Genomic DNA, 22,027 nt, shown 5'->3' on the forward strand with positions numbered 1-22,027 from the left:
GGCTCTCTTTAAAGACTAATGATTGGGATGTCCCATTTCTAACGGAAACCTGGCTGAGGGAGAGCTTCAATACAGACACCTCCCTGGCCATCCCTACAGGCTACAGAATAACGAAGGTTTATTCATGTATTTATTTTTTAAAACCTTTATTACGATCTGCACAAGTGACACAGCCACAGGCCTACAACCCTGAGGCCGGCAGCATATTATGGAACAGTAAGTCTTCATTGAACACCGCAATTACACCGACATCCCAGGGGACCGGCAGCGAATCAGAAGTCATTGCATGTAATTTAACCAACATGTGCACACTGTGAAGATTAAAAGCATATATTCAGATATCGTTCTTACAACTTATAGAACAGATAACCCCACCCCATCTCCCCCCCACCAGGTCAACAAGTTTGCAAGCTCGCCATAACTCTGCTCCTAATGAACCAAAAAACTACTTCCACACATACACTCATTTCCAGTCACGAAGGACCATATCACTTCATAATCCAGGGACCAACCACTGAGCTAGGGTGACTCCACTGGGTGAATACAATGCGTCATATCAGTAGGCTAGCAGTGTTTCAATAAGTATGATCGGCCCGGGGGTCAGAACCCCCCTGTTCCAGCCAAGTCACAAATGATGCCCATATATTCAATGGTCTAGATCTGCTGGGCATTAAATCCCAATAGGTCAATAATTGATCTTACAGTAGGCTAACGTGTTTATCCATTCCTCTATTGTAGGCGGATGTGACTTTTTCCAGTGTATTGCCACCTGTCGTTTGGCGAGCAGGAGTAAAATGGATGTCAATTTATGGGGGCCCTTGGGAACTTCCAATACAAATCCTAGCAAAGGCACAAGGGTGGTGACCTGCAGCGTGACATTGACAATTTTACCAATGTGTCTGAACCACGCTAAATGGATAAACGTAACATCTAGTGCCCCACTTCTCAACATCTCGAATCCCTTTGTAAGCCCATCCGGTGTAACTGAATCGGTGTACGATAAACTCTTTGTAAATAATTAAAATGTATAAGTCGTAACCTATAATTCGGCGAAAGATGTTCTAGTCGGGAGCAGCAAAACTGCCACTGTTTGTCTGAAATGGCAATCCCGGCTTCCTTCTCCCACTCTACTCTTGATGTGTTTAAGATAACAGGGACTGACTCTTGCGTTACGCTATAGATTCTCGTTATCAATTTACGAGGGGAATGATTGGTCAAAATATTTTCTAGGGTTGGTAGTGAAGGCGTAGCTTTTGGGAATTCAACATATCTCGGCCTACATGCCGCCCTGAGTTGATAGTATAGCAACATATCCGAAGCTGTAGGTGAATCGGGCTCACGCATATGCTGAAAAGATAAAAGTATATCTCCTGGGTATAAATCCAGCCCCACCGTTAATCCTCGACCTCCTGCCCGCTCAGTAATAGCCTTGTCCTTGAGCGGGCCAATCAGCAGGTTGCCCCCCCAGTGGCATAGATGGAGCATATAATTCTTTGTGTCCTGCCCTCTTTGCTATGTTCCTCCATGCCCATCTCATGGTCTCTACAGTGTTTATGTCTGACTGAGATCTCTTATATGGATGATATGCTGCTGTACTGGGAGGGGTAGGAGCAGCCGTATCTAGTTCAATCGCCACATGGGGCTGATATGGAGTAGGATGTTGCCAGAAGTGTAAGTACTGTGCCTGCGCACTATAGGCATAAAGCTGAAAGTCAGGAGCCCCATGACCTCCCTGAATGAACGGTAGGGTTAAAAGCTTCCAAGACACTCGGGGTTGCGTACCTGCCCATACCAGGTCAAGGATCCTCGTACGTAGTCGCTTAAAGAAGTGAGTGTTCAAAGGCATAGGTATGTTCACAAATAACTTAGGGAGTATAACCATTTTAGTAATTGCAATTCGCCCAGTTAAGGAAAGCGGTAGACGCTTCCACCTCTGTATCTTATTTTCCATTCAGTCTATCACTTTTCCGTAGTTGGCTAGCCATAACTCCTGTAGTGATCTGCTTATCCGTAAACCCAAATATCTTGTTTCGCCTGACGCCCACTGGACAGGGAACTCGGTGTCACATTGGACGGTATTGTCCGTGAGTGGGAGCATCACAGATTTCGCCCAATTAATCTGCACCCCCATCAATCCCCCACATCTAACCAGTTCTCTCATGACTACATCAAAATTATCTTTGGGGTTTACTGAATAAATCACCAAATCGTCGGCATACATAGATATTAGCAGCCCCCTAGAAGTGAAACCAATGCTACGTTGTTGACTAAGACTCGCCGCCAGTGGCTCGGTAGCGATCGCAAAGAGTAGGGGCGATAGCAGACAGACCTGTCTCGTCCCCCTAGTTATCAAAGTCCTGTCTCGTCCCCCTAGTTATAACAAATGGTTTTGATATCGGTCCATTCGCCTTCACTCTCGCCGAAGAGGGGGTTATATATTATTTGGATTGGTTTAATGAAGACTGGACTAAATCCCAGCCTAGTCAGCAGGGCAAATAGGAATTTCCATTCAAAAGAGTTGAACGCTTTAGTAGCGTCTAGCTAGCAGTGCTGCTACGCCTGAACATGTGGTGCAAAGTAATGCAATAGGCCAAATAACACTCAAAGTATGTGATGGCGATCTACCCGGTATCAACCCGGATTGGTCTGGGAGGGCCATCTGTGGAACCATTGGCTGTAATCTGTTAGCCAGGAGTTTAGCATAACTTTTGGCATCAAGGTTAATCAATGATAATGGCCTATAAGAGTCTGGTTTGGTAGGATCCGAATCTGACTTTAATAAGGTTATTATGGTGGCCTCTCCTAAAGTAGGAGGATGTATTCCTGTTTCCATTGCTTCCAGATAAACCTGAAGAAGCCTAGGCGCAACGATATCCACATATTTGTTATAAAAGGCGGCGGCGAGTCCATCTGCCCCAGAGATTTGTCCGAAGGCATGCCAGAGATTATCTGCTTCATGTCATCTACCGTAATAAGCAATTTCCTATATTCTCTTCCACCATTATTGAACCACGCCAGTACAATGGTATCCAAATAATCAGCGATGTCGGAGTGAGACGGGTCTGTACGGGAAGTGTACAATGACTGGTAAAATTGGGCCATAGTATGGAGAATGCCCTATGGAGTTCCGACTACCTCCCCAGCCTCTGTGTGCTGTTCAGTAATGTACTCAGAGCCTCTTGGGGCTCGGAGTAGGTTAGCTAACGTTTTCCCAGCCCTGTCTTCCTCACCATAGCGCCTGGCCTGTGCGTGTTTATGCAGATACACCGTCTCTCCCTCTCTGCCGCCTCCTGGAATTCAGTCAATTTCGCCCTAGGTTTAGCCGTAGTAGCATTTGACGGGCACAACCGGTTATCCCTTTCCAGGGTCTGAATATCTTGCTTCAATTTTTGTAGCGTGTTACATAAAGCCCCCAGTACTCCTGACTTTATTGCCATGCAATGACCTTTGGTGACCACCTTGAAGGCCTCCCACAGACTCCTCGGCAAATCCACCGATCCCTCATTTATCTCAAAATATTCAACTATGTTCTCCTTAAGTTCTTCCCGAAAAACCTGATCCCGCAATGCTGGAGATGGGAATCTCCAACTAAATGGTTGTATGTACTTCGGTGGAATCTGCAATTGTATCCGAGTGGGTGCGTGATCAGATAGTGTGTGTGGATGATGTGTAGCTTCAGTTACCCAAGTGTGTACATCCCTGGACACCAGCCAATAGTCCAGTCTGGACCAAGCGTTCCGATGATGTGTCACGCACGTGCCCTCTCTCGCCTTCGGGTGAAGAGATCGTCATGTATCTACCAATATCCCACAACATGGCCGCTGCCTTAGGATGATGCTCATGAGCCGCCCTCTGTCAGTCTGTCTGCTGAGGGTGTCATCACTACATACCCCCCCACATTCCAAGAAAGACATGTGATGGTCGTCATGATCGCCGCAAGGACAGGTGATATCTGTGACTTCGCATTCTAACTTATGTCCACAGTGAGCATTCTATGCCTAGGAACAGCAGTGTGAATTGAGATGTGTCTACCTCTATGAACTGCCAACTGAATTGCACCGGTGTAATCCAAGTCTAATTCACACTTTAGTTTCGACATGGCAGGTTCAACAAACAAAACAAGATCCCCACCCCTCCCCTCTCCCACACCAACCCCCCACTCAGGCTGTGAGTCTCCCTCCCTCTCCCCCAGGAACCAACAACATACAGTCCACAGTGTTGAACATAAGGGAATAATCCCGTGGGGTAACGCGAGGTCACTGGCAAACCAACCCCACTCTTTTGGTGGGGTGGCCGAGACTGCAACACATAACCGCAGCCCAGAACAATGAGCCAATACGTTATACCGTAACAGCCAGTCAATACTTCTCAACCATTCAACTCCAAGAAAATAGTCGCACCCACCCCGCTACCATGATGCTTGAAAGAACGCTGATCACAGTACAGTTTACCCACGACATGCACCTCTGTGTTTCCAACGTGTATGACACGGATCTTCAACCATTGTCACTAATGCATACATTGTTCCTCCTTGATCTAGCTTCGAAATCCATGTTCTTATGCCTTAACTGCAATACTCCACCCATACCTCTCAGTTTCTTTTCCATGTTGGTTTGACCCTCCTCCGTTTCCGTGATCCTAGTCTCCAGAACACTCACGCGGCCTTCGTGTTTCTCGACACGTTGAGTGATTCTGTCCATCCTTTCCGCCAGTGAGTCCATCTTAGTGTCTATTCCTTGCAAACTAGACTTTAAATCTTTGAACTTTTCCCTAATGTCCTAGGCAGGAGGCTGATCCGTGGCACTGTTCCTGCTAGCCAACATCACGGTCTGCACCTTTATTAGATCTTTTATCAAAGTTTCTTTGGTTGGCGCGTTTCAGGCTTCCCCATCTCTGAGGTCTGTGTTAGCTTACTTATGGAGTGCAGAACAAGTCAGCCCAGGTCCGATCACTAATAAGCACTACACTTTGCGTACAATGGGGCTGCAAGCAAGCTCCTGTCCCCTTCTCGCTTTAACCTCTGAAGACCACCGCCTATGGCCTTAGTGGTTGTCTGCTGCCCCCTGACCTTTAGACTTCTCCCAAATGGCGCAGCCTCACGCCTTATGGCTGCAGCAGAAGGCATCTCCTCTGGCATTACGCCATTGCAGCCCACACAAGCTGTGTTTTTGGAGCAAAAGCCCCACCCACCAGTAAAATCAAACCCAGGAAGGCAGGCTTCTGTTGAAAATAGAAGCCTGCTGCCCCCCAGAGGTTGGAGGGCATTATGTAGGGTTATCTTCGGTTCTAAAAACAGCCACTTTAAAAACATTTTTCCTTCACAGCAGGTTGTAAGGGGTACTTGGGCAAAGAGAGTATGGAGGGTCATCATAACTTTGCCAACCTTAAATAACTTATCCTAGGGAAGAGTGCCACCATGTATGATTTTTGTCTTTGCAACAAGCGCATTCAGTATGGATTCAAAGAAAATTATACAGCTTTTCTTCCTTGCTTAACCAGGCACAACCACCACAGTATGGGAAGAATGAGGCAAGCTTTTCAAGCATTACTTTGGCAGCAAAGGATGCTCAAACATTCAGCGCCAACAGGATGAAAGCATTACTAATCAGTTGGTGTAGAAATCTGCATACATTGCCAAAGATACCACTAATTGAGAAATCCTTGCGAGGGTGTCGGCTGGCACCCCGCCCGCACAGGCTACTGAAGAAGCCTTCATACCTTCAAAATCATCAGGTTGTCCTACTTTCCTTCTCCTGATGAAGACCCGATACGGTTGCTAAAAAGTCTGCACCACTTACTAGGGTCGAAACGTCGACTTAGTACTATCAATCTGTCCATACTAAGTTTCAACTGAAAAGAAAGAATAATCGTATTTGTTGAAACCATTGATTTCAAATGATGGACGGATGTTAATTTATGTCTTTATAGGTTATTGTGTCACCTCACAGTCAGACCACCACCTGTCACTACCGCTCACCTTAGCACCTCACCTTATCTGTGATTCCTAGTCACCATTGTTTTGGACAGCCTACTTTTATCTGTGATTAACTCATGCAAGACATCGAAAAATAAGAACACTCTTGCAAAAACCAGAACTGTGGTGTGTGTTCTTTTTACAAATGTTCCATACAGTATTTCCATGAATAATGTACAAAAATTATCGAAAATAATTAAGCATAACAAAGAAATTGTCCTATGTTCCGACATAAAACAAGCTTTAGACAAAAACAGTAGTTAAGAGACTCAACAAGATTGTTCTATAGCACCTAAATACCCCCTAGTGCTAACAACCTATCTCTAAAACAATAAATAAATAATACAAATGGCCCTCTTTGACTAGAGAGTGCAATCCAAAAAGGTATTAATGCGCTACACAAAGAAAAAAAACAGTATTACTAGTTATGCTCAAGTTTAAGCTTGGTGTGGGGTATTTAGAGCTCTACATGACAGATGCAGATCTCGTTATATCATTTGACATGTTTTACACGCATGCATTTTTTATAATTGTTTTAGAACTTCATATCTGGAGGGATATGTGTCTGACAATTGGGAGTCAGAATTCAAGGCATGAGCAGGGCTTGGAAATGTGAAACAAGTTTGATGGATGTATGACTCATGGTTCCATTCACGGAAATTGAAACCATGTGGCCGATTAGAGATAATGCGTAGCAAGTTGATTAAAGTGGTATACACGTTCTATCATGGAACATAGCCGGTGCAAAAAGACTATTGGAGGATGGGTTAGCCCTAGATGAATGGGCAAATTGCGATATTATTGCTTTACAAGAGACATGGCTGCAAGAAGAAATTGCGTTGGCTGGCTTCACGCTCCATTTGGTAGCCGCTGAAAAATGTAAAATCTATGGCAGAGCCATCGGTGGTCTTTCAGTCTACGTGTCATCAGCCCTAAAAATTAATTCAGAACAACTTAAATCTCCTGATCCAAGTATTCAAGTAATTAAATTATCAGGACTAATTGCAAGCAATAAAATGACAACCATCCTGATTAACTATTACACGCAACCAAAAGTTCGAGTGAAAAAGATAAAAAATGCCGTATTATGCGATGTAATAACGGATCTTCGTAGCACAGAGCCATTGTGGAACATAATAACCGGTGACTTTAATTCCAACTTGATACACTCCTTGGAGGAAGATGAAATACTAACTGCAGATAACATGCACTGGTGCGTTCCGCAGCAGTCACAAGGTGGGGCAAGGACTAGAATGGATCGATTAGGCACTCAATTGGTGACAGAGTACTTAGGCATGCGCGTCCTGAACAGAAGGACTGATGAGGATCGACCACCTAAAAAAACCTATGGTCCGCATGCTCAATCAATACTGGATTATACAATTGTGAGCCTTTCGCTATTTCCCTTATTAAATCGTTTTTATATTGAATATTCGCCCACGAGTGATCATGCAATGCAACACATAAAATTTTACTTGTGCGTGGAAAGATTCCAATCTTCATATACACTCGAGGGCCAACTATGTACAAATAATCAAAAACGTATAAACTGGTCGAATTCGAATAAAATCGAGTGGTTCTCAATTATAGAGGATACGATTAACAATTTAGGTGACACCACAATGAATAATATTCAAGCATGGTCTCTCTTTCTAGAGAATCTAAAGCTAAAAATGAAATCACCAGATATGAAGGCCAACAGACTCGGTTTAAATAACAAATTGCCAAAGGAATTGAAAGACCTAAGATGGGATTTGCGAAAAACACATTAAAAAAAAAACTTACAATCGAATGTCAAAGACTCTTGTCAATTGGATATTTTCCAGGCTTTAAGAAAGTTGTACAAAAAGAAGGTTTGGGAGCATAAAAAAGGGATAAATGAGAATTTTTGGACTAAATTGCTCTTTCGCTCCAACCTCCCGAATTAAATTACTTTCTGGAAAATTATAAATCAACTAACCAGACCTTCGAATGTACTTACATCAAATGTGCAGGAAAGTGAATGGGCTACTTTTCTTTCATTAAAATTTAAAGAAAATACAATAAAAATATCAGGGAATCAATTTGTTCTGCAATATCATCATAAAAGGACAAATGAGGTGGAAAGCTGCAGTCAGCAATTAATAAACAAACCAAGCAAAGCTCCAACCTTGGCTACAACGCTCAGAACGTACACTGCGGAGGAGATAATAAAAGTAATTAAAAAGGGCAAGAGCAACGGGGCACCGGGGCCAAACGGCATCCCGCAAGCTACTTACAAACACGCACCCGAATATTGGAGCCCACTTCTGGAGAACCTCTTTGCTGATGTACAAACTTACAACCAAGTCCAGGAAGGCTGGCAAGGATCCATAATAATGCCCATATATAAAGGTGGCGACAGAACCAACCCACCTAACTACCGATTATTAGCACTGCAGGACGTGGAAGCAAAATATTTTGCCTCACTTCTCTTAAACGACTTGGTAACTTGGTCTGGAGAAAGAGAACTGATCCCAATTAACCAAACAGGGTTTAGAGAGGTTATCGGAACAATTTAAAATATTTTATCCATTACTATGATAGCTGAAAAATGCCAGCGCACCAAACAGGAGCTGAACTTATGTTTTATAGATCTGCAAGCCGCATTTGACAGTGTGGATCGGGACCTATTATGGGCAAAATTGAGATCATGGGCTATACCTGAGAGCATATTAAGGGGCCTGTTGCTATTTTACTCAGACACATGGACACAAGTAAGGCTAGGGGATGGCTCCCGATTATCAAGAAAAGTGTTCACAAGAACCGGATTAAAACAAGGTCGTGTCCAGGCCCCATGAGCTTAACAAAAGTCGGTATGTCCAGGCTCCTAACAGAAATTTCAGTTTTCCTGTCTGTAAACAAACTGTCTTTGAATTTATCTAAGACTAAAACAATGTTAATTACCAACCAACGCTTAAAAGATTACAACATCTGCATTGAAGGAAAAAGGCTTGAAAGGGTATCAAATTATAAATATCTGGGATACTTTATTGATGATAAGTTATCCTTAAAAGACCAGAAAAATTATTTGACACAAAGAGATGGAGCCTTAATCTTTGCATTCAGCAGAAACAGTAACAGAGAAGTAAACAGCGAGACAGGCAAGGATAGAGAAAAGAGCATACCAGAGAAAAATCAGACGGAGAGAACAAGTAGAGAAAAACAGACACGTGGGTCTGTAGACAGAAACCGTTAGACTGATGTACAAGAAGACAAGGACAGATGGCTCGATAAATGATAGCTTGGTATTCGTAGCGTAGACAAACAAATACAGATACACAGTTTATTAGACAGAAAAACAAAGACAGATGGGGAGTTGTATTGTTGTACAGACATAACAGACAGACCCAACAGAAAGACAAACAGATGGACTGACATATAGACAGACTGAAGAAAAGATAGCAAGAGAAATGAGGGAGAAAAAGAGAGAAAGGTGGCGAAGGCGTGAGAGCGATAAAGAAACAGAGAGACTGCTATATACACAGATGAACAATTTGTACGGCTTATGTAGCTACATATAGTTAGTCAGAGGCATACACAAAAGTAGCGTAATGAGCACGAAGAAAGAGGGGTGGGTGGACGGACGGACAGACAAACGGCTGTATTGCAAAAGTGTTCGCGATCAAAGCGAAAGACGTGCGGCCGAGTGGTGCTAATGACCCGTGAAAGACAGACGGCGGCAGCGCGCGTGAACGCAAGCACTAGGCCAGCCAGTAGCACTTTGAAAACTCACCTACTAAATATCCCGCCTTTGTTTTTGGGAATGATTTGCATAAGTGAATTCTGGGAGGATTCTCTTGACTGTAGATTCAAGTTCCCCTAGGAAAGATAAGGTGTACCCCCAAGATAAAATACCTTTTCACTCTCTCCATTTCCTTTGCACTAGATCAATTAACACCTTTAACATTATACTTTTGCTGCTAACACGAAGGGGGCAATTTTTTTCTTGGCGGACAGCCTGCTGTTCTGCCATGAGTCAGAGTAAACTACTTGGTCCTAATGGTGTAGAGGCTGCCCGCCAAATTTATAAATGACCACCAAGAAGGCGGTCATGTCTAAAAACACTGCCAGGAACTGCCGTTACTGCAGTTCCTGGCAATGCATATTATTCTGTAAAGCAAAAACACAATGCTCCACTCTCCATGGGAGTCTTCTTCCATGGTGGAGGAGCATCGTAGGGTTTCTGTTCCTTACCACCAGGCTTTACCTATATAGCATATAGACAATCAGAATCTGGGGATTATCAAAAATGTTGTTGATCACAAATAAAATATTTTTTTCCAATCAAAAGTTACAAAAATGCACTCATGGCTACTGAAATATATTTTAAAATATTTGTACAGTTTGACAAGCTACTTAAATCTTGCAGGTTAGAAAAAAATGATGATATCCTACAGTCCTCTCATTTTACACAGTTCACTTAACAAAATCCTTCTGGGCTGCAGTGAGAAAAAGAAAAGTACATCCCCAGGATAAAATTGTAAGAAGAAATAAACTGGCCTTTGACCTCTGTCTCCGAATGCAGAGTAAGTGTGACAAGATACAAACAAGATTTAAATGCATCTTTATTGCTCCTTTATTCTGAGTGAGATAACACACGTTCTTTGTCAGTTCGCCAGAACACGCCAGTATGCCCTATATATTATCCCTACAGTAACCTCGTAAAGCAAGGTTTTTCTGTAAGTGAACGGCGATCCATAGAGTAAGACGAGCTGGCCACCCTAAGCGGATACCCCTCTAGTATACGGTGACCCACTGCCTTGGCGGGCTCCCCAGAGTTATTTGCTGCCAAGACGAGAGTCTGCCCTTCTGCTGGTCGTTCTAGCATGTCGACGGGATCTGAGACAAAGGACCTTGGAAGGATGAAGGTCAGACCTCCTCCCTCCCAAAAAAGGCTAATATTTACAGTCCTCAAGACGGTGAGCCTAAAGGCTTCCACTGCCCTCGAGGTGTAATTTCTTGCTCCCCACTTGAGCACAAAGCCCTTTCCGCCCCGTCCATGCAGGCGGACGGGAACATTAGTTATTCAGGAGGTGTACGCCTAAAAAAGGCTTGCCACACCTTATGGTGGACTAGGAAGTCTGTACAGCCAAGGAAGGGTTCTACCATGTTGGAAGAAGATCAGAGGACTTTGGGTAGGAAAGTGACGTACACCTACTGCATTGTCATTGCAGGAACAGCATAGCAGCAGGGACCAGTAGCCCACTGGCTGCTGTCCCTCACGCCCTTAACGCCCCCTAAGCTAGGACTTAAGAAGTTCCCCCAACACCAGAACCTCAGTTCTGTCGGAGTCCAAGAAGATGCAAAGAAAACACTTTCACTGCACAAAGAAAACACTATCACCGCACAAAGAAAACACTATCACCGCACAAAGAAAACACTATCACCGCACAACAGGACCTTGGACTCTGCCACAGCGCAAAGGGAGGACACGCAAGTGCCCTGAAGAAACCATATATTGGAAACATGCACATTTAAGAAAAAAGATGAATGACATTCCCCGTAACGTTGCAAGTGAAGAAAGTATTTGAAACACTTTCTTATCTCAAAGGAAAAAAGAATTTGAAAGTGTGTGTGTGTATAACAAGCAAGCAGTTCCCAAAACGTCACAATGTGTGATTGAGCTAAGAATGAATGCTATTTGTTCTTAAACAAATTTTTAAAACCCAGCAAAGCCACGTCCCTGAAACGCAACATTTGGCACAGTTAAGTTGAAAATAAAAGTTAGGTTGTGGGTGAGGTGCAGTTGCAAATATTGCTCCAAGCAATCCATCAAAACAAATGTAAGGCAGAGTTGTCTGAGGTGGCATAAAGGTAAATTCAAAGCTGAATGTAAATCTTGACCATGAGCTAGAATGAGTGGAATAACGGTAAACATGTCCTCACAAGCAAGGTCCATTTCGTTTGAGATAGGAAAATGTGCATCCCATGCTGCTTTCACTTGCAATGTGAAAGGAGCACCACAACATAGTCTGCCACAACACCCTCATGAACAGACTCTACAACATTGGCATACAGCAAAACACACTGAAGTGGTCCACCTCCTCCTTTTCAGGGCACACTCAGTATCTGGCTGCCTCCCTTCACCTCCGCACCCAGGGACATCATATGCGGCATACCCCGAGGATCATCCCTCAGCCCCACCCAATTCAACATCTATATGACGGCCTTCGCAGACGTCGCCAGATCCCACGGTTTGAACATATCCCCCAATGCAGACGATACACCAACGCCAAAACCAACTTCTTCAGCACCATGAGCAACGTAGCCAACTGGATGAGGAACAACTGGCTCAGACAAGACACAAGTACTGATGTACGTAGGGATCATTTTCAATAGTCAACTGACCACGAAACGACAAGTCAAGTCAGTTGCCTTTTCCTGCTTGCACTTTCTCCACACGCTCTACATAATCTTCAGATTGATCCCCAACACCAGAAAGTTTGTCACCCAGGTCCTCGTCACCACCCGCCTCAACTATTGGAATGCCCTTTGCCGGCGTTTCCTCATACAACTACAGACCATATAGAATGCGGCTACCAGACTCATCCTGGAACTTCCCAAATGATCACACCTCGCCCCAAGGTGAGAGACCTCCATTGGCTCCCCATCCAGAAGAGATGTCAGTTCAAGATCACCCCGCACGCTCACAAAGCCCCCATGATCAAGGAGCATCATACATCGATCTCATTTCCATCAACCCTTCAGACTTCTGTGTTACTCTTTACTCACCTACACCCCTCACATCTCTGGCAGTGGCTGGTCCTTCTCCTACAGAGATGCCAAGACCTGGAACGGCCTGCTGCTTCTAACAACGCTCTCCGCGGAGGACTTTAAAAAGAGACTTATGACTTGGCTTGTCGATACTGCATCCTCAGCTCCCAGATAACCCTAAAAGTGACAGTGTTGCGCGTTACAAAGGCCGATTGATTGATTGAAGTTAAGTGAATGGTTTCAAAATAAACACAAAGGATGTTGGTGAGATGTAATTGCAAACAGTGGTTGAAGCTAAATAAACATGCAGAGTTGAAGAATGGCGGAGGGAGACGACGACTGAGTCACCTACGAAAGATGCAGTAGAGTGCATCAACAAACAGAAAAAAATAGTGCTCATAGTTGCAAGCAGAGTAAAGACACAAGCACTCGGGTCATGCTCTAGGGGAAGGTGACGTGAGTGCCGACTGTAGGGCTGATAGATAGATATATATATATATATATAGGGGAGTGACCAGCAGACAGCAAGCAGTGGAGGGCGCCTTGAAGCCACTAATGGGAAGTCGTGGAGCGCCTCCAAGCCCACTCACTCACTCAACATAAAGAAAGACAATAGTCCCCATAGGTGCAAGCAGTGTAAAGACACAGTACTTGGGCCACGCTCTAGGGGAGGTTTCATGCGAGGAGAGGGGAGTGAGCAGCAGACAGCAAGCAGTGGAGGGCGCCTTGAAGCCACCAATGGGAAGTCATGGGCGGCTTCTAATCTCACTAAGTAAACAAAAGGGCTTGAAAAGAGAGTGTTGAGTGTCCAGGAAGAGAGCAAAGGAAGAGTAACGGGAACCCACGGGCAGACACACACACACACAGACTGACAGACACACACACACACAGACTGACAGACACACACACACACTGACAGACAGACACACACACACACAGACTGACAGACACACACACACACACACAGACTGACAGACACACACACACACTGACAGACAGACACACACACACACAGACTGACAGACACACACACACACAGACTGACAGACACACACACACACACACACAGACTGACAGACACACACACACACTGACAGACACACACACACACTGACAGACACACACACACACAAACACAGCAAAGAAAGCATGTCTCCCAGCAGTGGATCAGTCATTGCTTGTAGTTGTGTTTCTGGAGAGGCTGCGCCGCCATCAGTGTGCTTTACTTGCAGGGGGGCTGAGAGAGACTGATTGCTAAGGGTGATCCTTAAATGTGAGTGCAGAAGTGGGGGGGGGGTCTCTGACCCTGCATGCCTGGACCTACCTGCGGGGGCGGTGGGGGCCGGGGGGGTCCCGGCGGCGCTGAAGGGAAGAAAGGAGGAAAAAAAAAGAATATTACATTTTTTTTTAAACCATGGGGAAAAAACAACAATATTAAATAAACAAAAAAAAAAACATGGAAAAAAAACACTTCCCAAATGGCGGCGACGGGACACAGAGGGCGGGGGGGTCCGAGGGGGGGGGCAGACCCGGAGAGCCCCCGGGGGAGGGGGGGGATGGAGCCCCCCGCGGGGCTCGCACCGGGGGGGGGCACCCTCGGCGGCTGCTCTCGAGCTCCCGCGGGCCTCACCTGCTCCTCGTGCTCCGCGTCCCTCGCTCGCTCTCCTCGGTGGATCCTCGGGGGGGATCCCGGGCCTCGAACCCGCGGTCAGCCAGACAATGACCCCTCAGAGAGTGGGATCCACTACTGAACCGCGCATGCGCAGAGCCAGCCATAAATACACTGCGGGCGACTGACACTACAGCGTGTAAACTACCGCGCATGCGCACACTAAGTCAGAAGACACTGCGCATGCCCAGATCTACTAATACTAACACACTGCGCATGCCCACGACAACCAGACTGCGCACGTCCACGCAGGGCGACGTCACCCTCCACGGCTGATGCATATCGTCATGCGCCACCCTCGCCGTAATGCTGCGCATGCGTGGAGACACTAGACTGCCTAGTAGAAGGACCCCAGGGGCCCCCAAGAGCCCCCACTGCTGAGACTCACTCACAGGGGGCCAAGAAGGTCTGCCCAGCAGCAGCCCAGGGGGCAGGGGGTGCATGTCTGCCTAGAGATAGCTTAAGGCAGGGCTTAAAGTAGCATAAAAAAAACAAGCATTTGCAATGCAAGAGGTCTCTCATTTATTTAGGCGAGTTTGAACTATTGACATTGCAAATAAATCATTTTCTTTTTATTTTCGTTATTAAAATATAAATACAAAAACTAAACAAAAAGCCATTGTCACTTACAAAGCCAATGGCTCAAACTCGTGTAAAAGCGAGACCTATCGGCTATGCCAATGCTTGTTAAATGTATCACGAATCGCTCTTTCCATATGCCTTTTTTTATACCAACTTGGTGAGTTAAAAATATAAAGGAGATCTTACAGATTGAATAGATTTTTAAACAATCTTTGCATCCTTAAAGTGTGCTCTAATGGATGACGGACACCTTTGCTTACTATTTGACTAAAGTATAGCTCAGCGAGCCATAAACAGGCGGTCATCAACAGGTCACTGGGTTAATACCGGCCCTGGCTGTCTCATCTTTCTAGGGTCATTACATTCTATGATACAGACACCAGTTACATACAGCGCTGCGACACAACCGAAGAGTAGAACGAACCGCTATGTTAAGAACAAGTCAATGTTTATTATTTGAGCCCGTAAGTAGAATAATTAAAAGAGGGAGCAGCAGCCAGGATTATACATTGGGGACAGCTCGAAAGGACGACTTCCTCTCTGTCCTCAGGAAGATAGGGGGGCACGGTGACATATCAGCTGCGCCAGCCTCCTATTTGCATATTCTTAAGCACTATGTGTAAAAATATAACATTAGCAGCTGTTAAGACGTGCATTTTTAGCCGCTACCATTAATTCTAATGGCACTGGAGGGCTTGGGAGAGGGGAGAGCTCCTCGCGGTGAGAGACAGGCGCTGGCGAGGGCAGGGGAACAGCTTAGGAGGAGAGGGGAGATAAGGCCTGGGACTGGCAGCGGAGGGAAGGGGTGCTTGCATCAAAGAGTGCCAGGATCGGCACCGGGGAGGGGCGCGTAAAAGAGCTCAGTGGCACACCTACAAAGGTCATATTAAACTGTTAATTGAGAGCTGAGGGGGGAGAGAGAGAGGGGGGAGAAGAGATCGAGGGAGGGACTTGATGGAAGGCAGAAAGATAAAAGCGAGAGATGGATGCAGAGTTTCTCATGGCTGGGAAGGATATAAGGAATAAAGAACAGGCAAGAGGAGAGAAAGGAAGAATGACTGATGCAACGAAGCAGGAAATACGATAATGAAAGTGGAAGATAAGGATGTAGGAAGCCTAAAGCGAGAAATTGATGTAGAGGCGGGGGGCAAGGGGGGTTGGCGGGGCGAGGGAGAATGTAAGGAAGCAAGATGAGGGAAGAAGGAAGTAAAGAGGGTAAAGAAAAAAAGAAAGTTGGGAGCACAGTAGAAGTGGGATTTAAGAAAGGGAGCATTTAGGGAGGGGGTGGCTAATGGTGAGCACTTTCGCGGCTGCTTTGATGTTCTCAGAGGCCACGCGGTTCACTGAGAACATCAAAGCAGCCGCGAAAGTGCTCCCAAAGGCTGCAGGCTGACAAATGGTGCGCGCGCCTGGCGCACATGCACTGTACCTCACCCGCCTGCAGCCTTTGGGAGCTCTTTTGAAAGCCCCTTACTTAACTCTCGCAGAGTAACGCATGCACGTTGGCTCAGCGAGACAAACACTGGGGGTCTCTCAAAGGGGCGTGGCCAATGTAATTAATTTATTTAAAAAATTTTAAAAATTAAAAATAATAAAAAAAAAATAAAAAATAAAAACTCATTTCCCAATGAGTCTCATTCCTGTACTGCCACCAGGAACAATAAACACATCTTCCGGGCAGGGGTCTGCAGCCTGAAAGAAATGTAAACATGCGCATTTGCGTAATCTGCAAGCGTAAAAGCTGCTTGGAAGCCGGTGTTGGCTTCACTTGATGGAACTGCTTGAAGCTTCCTGATGACACAGATTCATTGTTTTTGGGAAAGGAATTGCAAGGCAGTTACCAGCTGAGCTGTGAAGGGTGTGCTTGTAATGGGCAGTTATAAAATAAAATATGCACTAAATACAATCTGGATATTATTAAAACATATATTTTGGAAGCACTTTATTTGAAATCTTTTTGCGCATTTTGTCGAAGCTCATCGTATACTGCGAGTAACGCACGTCTAAAATAATGACAGTGCTTTCTGTCGGAGGATGAGACCTCGTAGCACTAAAAAAAAAAAACAATACACAAATTCTCCACTGCACCAACCAGAATTCAATTCTGTGGCTCTCTAGTTACAGACACAGACCTCTGCGGTGCATTATCTAATGGAGGTTTCAAAATATATGTTATGTTATGTTTAAGTCTCTTTTATAGCGCACGGCTACCCCGAGGGGCGTCCCGGCGCTTTGGCAAAGAGAAATGCAGAAAAGAAACACAACACAGCAGCTCACGGAGGTCCCACCAAAAAATCAAGCTGAGAAGAGCCAAGTTTTCAGCTCCTTTCTGAAAGCAAGGAGACTGTTTGACTTTCTTAAGGAGACAGGTAGCTCATTCCAGCAGCGCGGGACCAAGTATCGGAAGAAACGCCCTCCGATCCGGGCAAGTTTAATCGGGGGAACGACGGCTTTGGCCAGCAAGGCCGACCGGAGCGACCTCCTCGGGACAAAAAAAAAAAAAAGGCGCTTCTCCATATACTTTGGGCCAATTGAATGGAGTGCCTTAAATGCCAGGGTCAACACCTTAATGGTGATTCTTTTGGCAATGGGCAGCCAATGCAGTCTCCTTAGAAGTTCAGAGGCTTTTGCCCTGCGTGGGAGACCAAAAATGATCAGTGCGAAATGCACTGATTAACTTCACTGGTATGTATTTTTCATTAAAGCTGTGCATTATTTTAAATGTAGTTATCTAAAGGTGGATGACCCAAAAAAGTTAGAATATTTGTTTTTTAGGTATGCCTTTCACCCCGCCCCCTCACTCACTGACCCCACCCCATTGCATGCAGCATCAGACTTCCCAAACCTTTTACATACACTTTAACTGCTGGTTATATCCCATTTCCTCTCTGTGCCAGAATCATAGGAACACGCGGTGCTTCTAGAGATTGGTGATTCTCGGAGCTCGAGCTCCCTGAGCAGGGGGATAAGTCTGTTGAAGTGTAGCCATGGTCTGGATTTTCTCTGGCAGAGCCATGGCTCTGCTCAGGATTAAATGGCTGCGCTTTAAATCTGCTTTACCCTGGCCCATGCTCTGGCTGTGATTTGGCTCACTCCCGGCTCTCCTGCGCTGGTGTTCTGCCTGTGCTTTGGTTCAATCGGAGCTCTGAGAAGCTGCGCTTTGGCTCAGCTCTAGCTTTGGTTCAATCCTAGCTCGGAGGAGCTGCGCTTTGGCTCAACTCTGGCTTGGTTCAATCCTAGCTCGGAGGAGCTGCGCTTTGGATCAGCTCTAGCTTGGTTCAATTCTAGCTCTGAGAAGCTGCGCTTTGGCTCAGCTCTAGCTTGGTTCAATCCTAGCTCAGAGGAGCTGCCCTTTGGCTCAGCTCTGGCTTGGTTCAATCGGGGCTCTGCGGAGCTGCGCTTTGGCTCAGCTCTGGCTTGGTTCAATCAGAGCTCTGAGAAGCTGCGCTTTGGCTCAGCTCTGGCTTGGTTCATTCCTAGCTCTGAGGAGCTGCGCTTTGGCTCAGCTCTAGCTTGGTTCATTCCTAGCTCTGAGGAGCTGCGCTTTGGCTCAGCTCTGGCTTGGTTCAATCGGAGCTCGGAGGAGCTGTGCTTTGGCTCAGCTCCGGCTTGGTTCAATCCTAGCTCTGAGGAGCTGCGCTTTGGCTCAGCTCTAGCTTGGTTCATTCCTAGCTCTGAGGAGCTGCGCTTTGGCTCAGCTGTGACTTGGTTCAATCCTAGCTCTGAGAAGCTGCGCTTTGGCTCAGCTCTAGCTTGGTTCAATCCTAGCTCTGAGAAGCTGCGCTTTGGCTCAGCTCTGGCTTGGTTCAATCCTAGCTCTGAGGAGCTGCGCTTTGGCTCAGCTCTGGCTTGGTTCAATCGGAGCTCGGAGGAGCTGTACTTTGGCTCAGCTCTGGCTTGGTTCAATCGGGGCTCTGCGGAGCTGCGCTTTGGCTCAGCTCTAGCTTGGTTCATTCCTAGCTCTGAGGAGCTGCGCTTTGGCTCAGCTGTGACTTGGTTCAATCCTAGCTCTGAGGAGCTGCGCTTTGGCTCAGCTCTGGCTTGGTTCAATCGGAGCTCGGAGGAGCTGCGCTTTGGCTCAGCTCTGGTTTGGTTCAATCGGAGCTCGGAGGAGCTGTACTTTGGCTCAGCTCTAGCTTGGTTCAATCCTAGCTCTGAGAAGCTGCGCTTTGGCTCAGCTCTAGCTTGGTTCAATCCTAGCTCTGAGAAGCTGCGCTTTGGCTCAGCTCTGGCTTGGTTCAATCCTAGCTCTGAGGAGCTGCGCTTTGGCTCAGCTCTGGCTTGGTTCAATCCTAGCTCTGAGGAGCTGCGCTTTGGCTCCGCTCTGGCTTGGTTCAATCGGAGCTCTGAGGAGCTGCGCTTTGGCTCAGCTCTGGCTTGGTTCAATCGGAGCTCTGAGGAGCTGTGCTTTGGCTCAGCTCTGGCTTGGTTCAATCGGAGCTCTGAGGAGCTGCAATTTGGCTCAGCTCTGGCTTGGTTCAATCCTAGCTATGAGGAGCTGTGCTTTGGCTCAGCTCTGGCTTGGTTCAATCCTAGCTATGAGGAGCTGCGCTTTGGCTCAGCTCTGGCTATGTTCAATTCTAGCTCTGAGGAGCTGCGCTTTGGCTCAGCTCTGGCTAGGTTCAATCGGAGCTCTGAGGAGCTGTGCTTTGGATCAGCTCTGGCTTGGTTCAATCCTAGCTCTGAGGAGCTGCGCTTTGGCTCAGCTCTGGCTTGGTTCAATCTTAGCTCTGAGGAGCTGCGCTTTGGCTCAGCTCTGGCTTGGTTCAATCCTAGCTATGAGGAGCTGCGCTTTGGCTCAGCTCTGGCTTGGTTCAATCGGAGCTCTGAGGAGCTGCGCTTTGGATCAGCTCTGGCTTGGTTCAATCCTAGCTCTGAGGAGCTGCGCTTTGGCTCAACTCTGGCTTGGTTCAAACATAGCTCTGAGGTGCTGCGCTTTGGCTCAGCTCTGGCTTGGTTCAATCGGAGCTCTGAGGAGCTGCGCTTTGGCTCAGCTCTGGCTTGGTTCAATCCTAGCTCTGAGGAGCTGCGCTTTGGCTCAGCTCTGGCTTGGTTCAATCCTAGCTCTGAGGAGCTGCGCTTTGGCTCAGCTCTGGCTTGGTTCAATCCTAGCTCTGAGGAGCTGCGCTTTGGCTCAGCTCTGGCTTGGTTCAATCGGAGCTCTGAAGAGCTGCGCTTTGGCTCAACTCTGGCTTGGTTCAATCCTAGCTCTGAGGACCTGCGCTTTGGCTCAGCTCTGGCTTGGTTCAATCCTAGCTCATAGGAGCTGCGCTTTGGCTCAGCTCTGGCTTGGTTCAATCCTAGCTCTGAGGAGCTGCGCCTTGGCTCAGCTCTGGCTTGGTTCAATCTTAGCTCTGAGGAGCTGCGCTTTGGCTCAGCTCTGGCTTGGTTCAATCCTAGCTATGAGGAGCTGCGCTTTGGCTCAGCTCTGGCTTGGTTCAATCGGAGCTCTGAGGAGCTGCGCTTTGGCTCAGCTCTGGCTTGGTTCAATCCTAGCTCTGAGGAGCTGCGCTTTGGCTCAGCTCTGGCTTGGTTCAATCCTAGCTATGAGGAGCTGCGCTTTGGCTCAGCTCTGGCTTGGTTCAATCGGAGCTCTGAGGAGCTGCGCTTTGGCTCAGCTCTGGCTTGGTTCAATCTTAGCTCTGAGGAGCTGCGCTTTGGCTCAGCTCTGGCTTGGTTCAATCCTAGCTATGAGGAGCTGCGCTTTGGCTCAGCTCTGGCTTGGTTCAATCGGAGCTCTGAGGAGCTGCGCTTTGGATCAGCTCTGGCTTGGTTCAATCCTAGCTCTGAGGAGCTGCGCTTTGGCTCAACTCTGGCTTGGTTCAAACATAGCTCTGTGGTGCAGCGCTTTGGCTCAGCTCTGGCTTGGTTCAATCGGAGCTCTGAGGAGCTGCGCTTTGGCTCAGCTCTGGCTTGGTTCAATCGGAGCTCTGAGGAGCTGCGCTTTGGCTCAGCTCTGGCTTGGTTCAATCCTAGCTCTGAGGAGCTGCGCTTTGGCTCAGCTCTGGCTTGGTTCAATCGGAGCTCTGAAGAGCTGCGCTTTGGCTCAACTCTGGCTTGGTTCAATCCTAGCTCTGAGGACCTGCGCTTTGGCTCAGCTCTGGCTTGGTTCAATCCTAGCTCATAGGAGCTGCGCTTTGGCTCAGCTCTGGCTTGGTTCAATCCTAGCTCTGAGGAGCTGCGCCTTGGCTCAGCTCTGGCTTGGTTCAATCTTAGCTCTGAGGAGCTGCGCTTTGGCTCAGCTCTGGCTTGGTTCAATCCTAGCTATGAGGAGCTGAGCTTTGGCTCAGCTCTGGCTTGGTTCAATCGGAGCTCTGAGGAGCTGCGCTTTGGATCAGTTCTGGCTTGGTTCAATCCTAGCTCTGAGGAGCTGCGCTTTGGCTCCGCTCTGGCTTGGTTCAATCGGAGCTCTGAGGAGCTGCGCTTCGGCTCAGCTCTGGCTTGGTTCAATCCTAGCTCTGAGGAGCTGCGCTTTGGCTCAGCTCTGGCTTGGTTCAATCCTAGCTCTGAGAAGCTGCGCTTTGGCTCAGCTCTGGCTTGGTTCAATCGGAGCTCTGAGGAGCTGCGCTTTGGCTCAGCTCTGGCTTGTTTCAATTCTAGCTCTGACGAGCTGCTCTTTGGCTCATCTCTGGCTTGGTTCAATCCTAGCTCTGAGGAGCTGCGCTTTGGCTCAGCTCTGGCTTGGTTCAATCGGAGCTCTGAGGAGCTGCGCTTTGGCTCAGCTCTGGCTTGGTTCAATCCTAGCTCTGAGGAGCTGCGCTTTGGCTCAGCTTTGGCTTGGTTCAATCCTAGCTCTGAGAAGCTGCGCTTTGGCTCAGCTCTGGCTTGGTTCAATCCTAGCTCTGAGGAGCTGCACTTTGGCTCAGCTCTGGCTTGGTTCAATCCTAGCTCTGAGGAGCTGCGCTTTGGCTCAGCTCTGGCTTGGTTCAATCCTAGCTCTGGCTCTGCTGCGCTTTGGCTCAGCTCTGGCTTGGTTCAATCGGAGCTCTGAGGACCTGCGCTTTGGCTCAGCTCTGGCTTGGTTCAATCCTAGCTCTGAGGAGCTGCGCTTTGGCTCAGCTCTGGCT

At 47.2% G+C, this 22,027-nt stretch overlaps 1 protein-coding gene across 5 annotated transcripts in view; it reads right to left on the reverse strand.

The window, feature by feature from the left end:
• The window catches only part of LOC144807712 (uncharacterized), a 172,669-nt gene that overhangs the window by 58,537 nt on the left and 92,105 nt on the right, over window positions 1-22,027 (reverse strand). Inside the window, exons 1-3 of one of the 5 annotated variants that reach the window (XM_078673363.1) lie at window positions 14,340-14,461; window positions 14,034-14,071; window positions 12,728-12,886 (exon numbers count right to left, since the gene is read on the reverse strand). The exons of 1 other annotated variant lie outside the window; for it this stretch is intronic. The gene's annotated coding sequence lies outside the window, so the exon portion shown is untranslated. Of the gene's footprint in view, window positions 1-12,727; window positions 12,887-14,033; window positions 14,072-14,339; window positions 14,470-22,027 lie in introns of those variants that run through there. 3 more of the 5 variants (XM_078673364.1, XM_078673367.1, XM_078673365.1) reach the window with 3 other exon arrangements.

Source organism: Lissotriton helveticus, chromosome 1_2 (assembly GCF_964261635.1).
Source record: "Lissotriton helveticus chromosome 1_2, aLisHel1.1, whole genome shotgun sequence".
Lineage (NCBI taxonomy): Eukaryota > Metazoa > Chordata > Amphibia > Caudata > Salamandridae > Lissotriton > Lissotriton helveticus.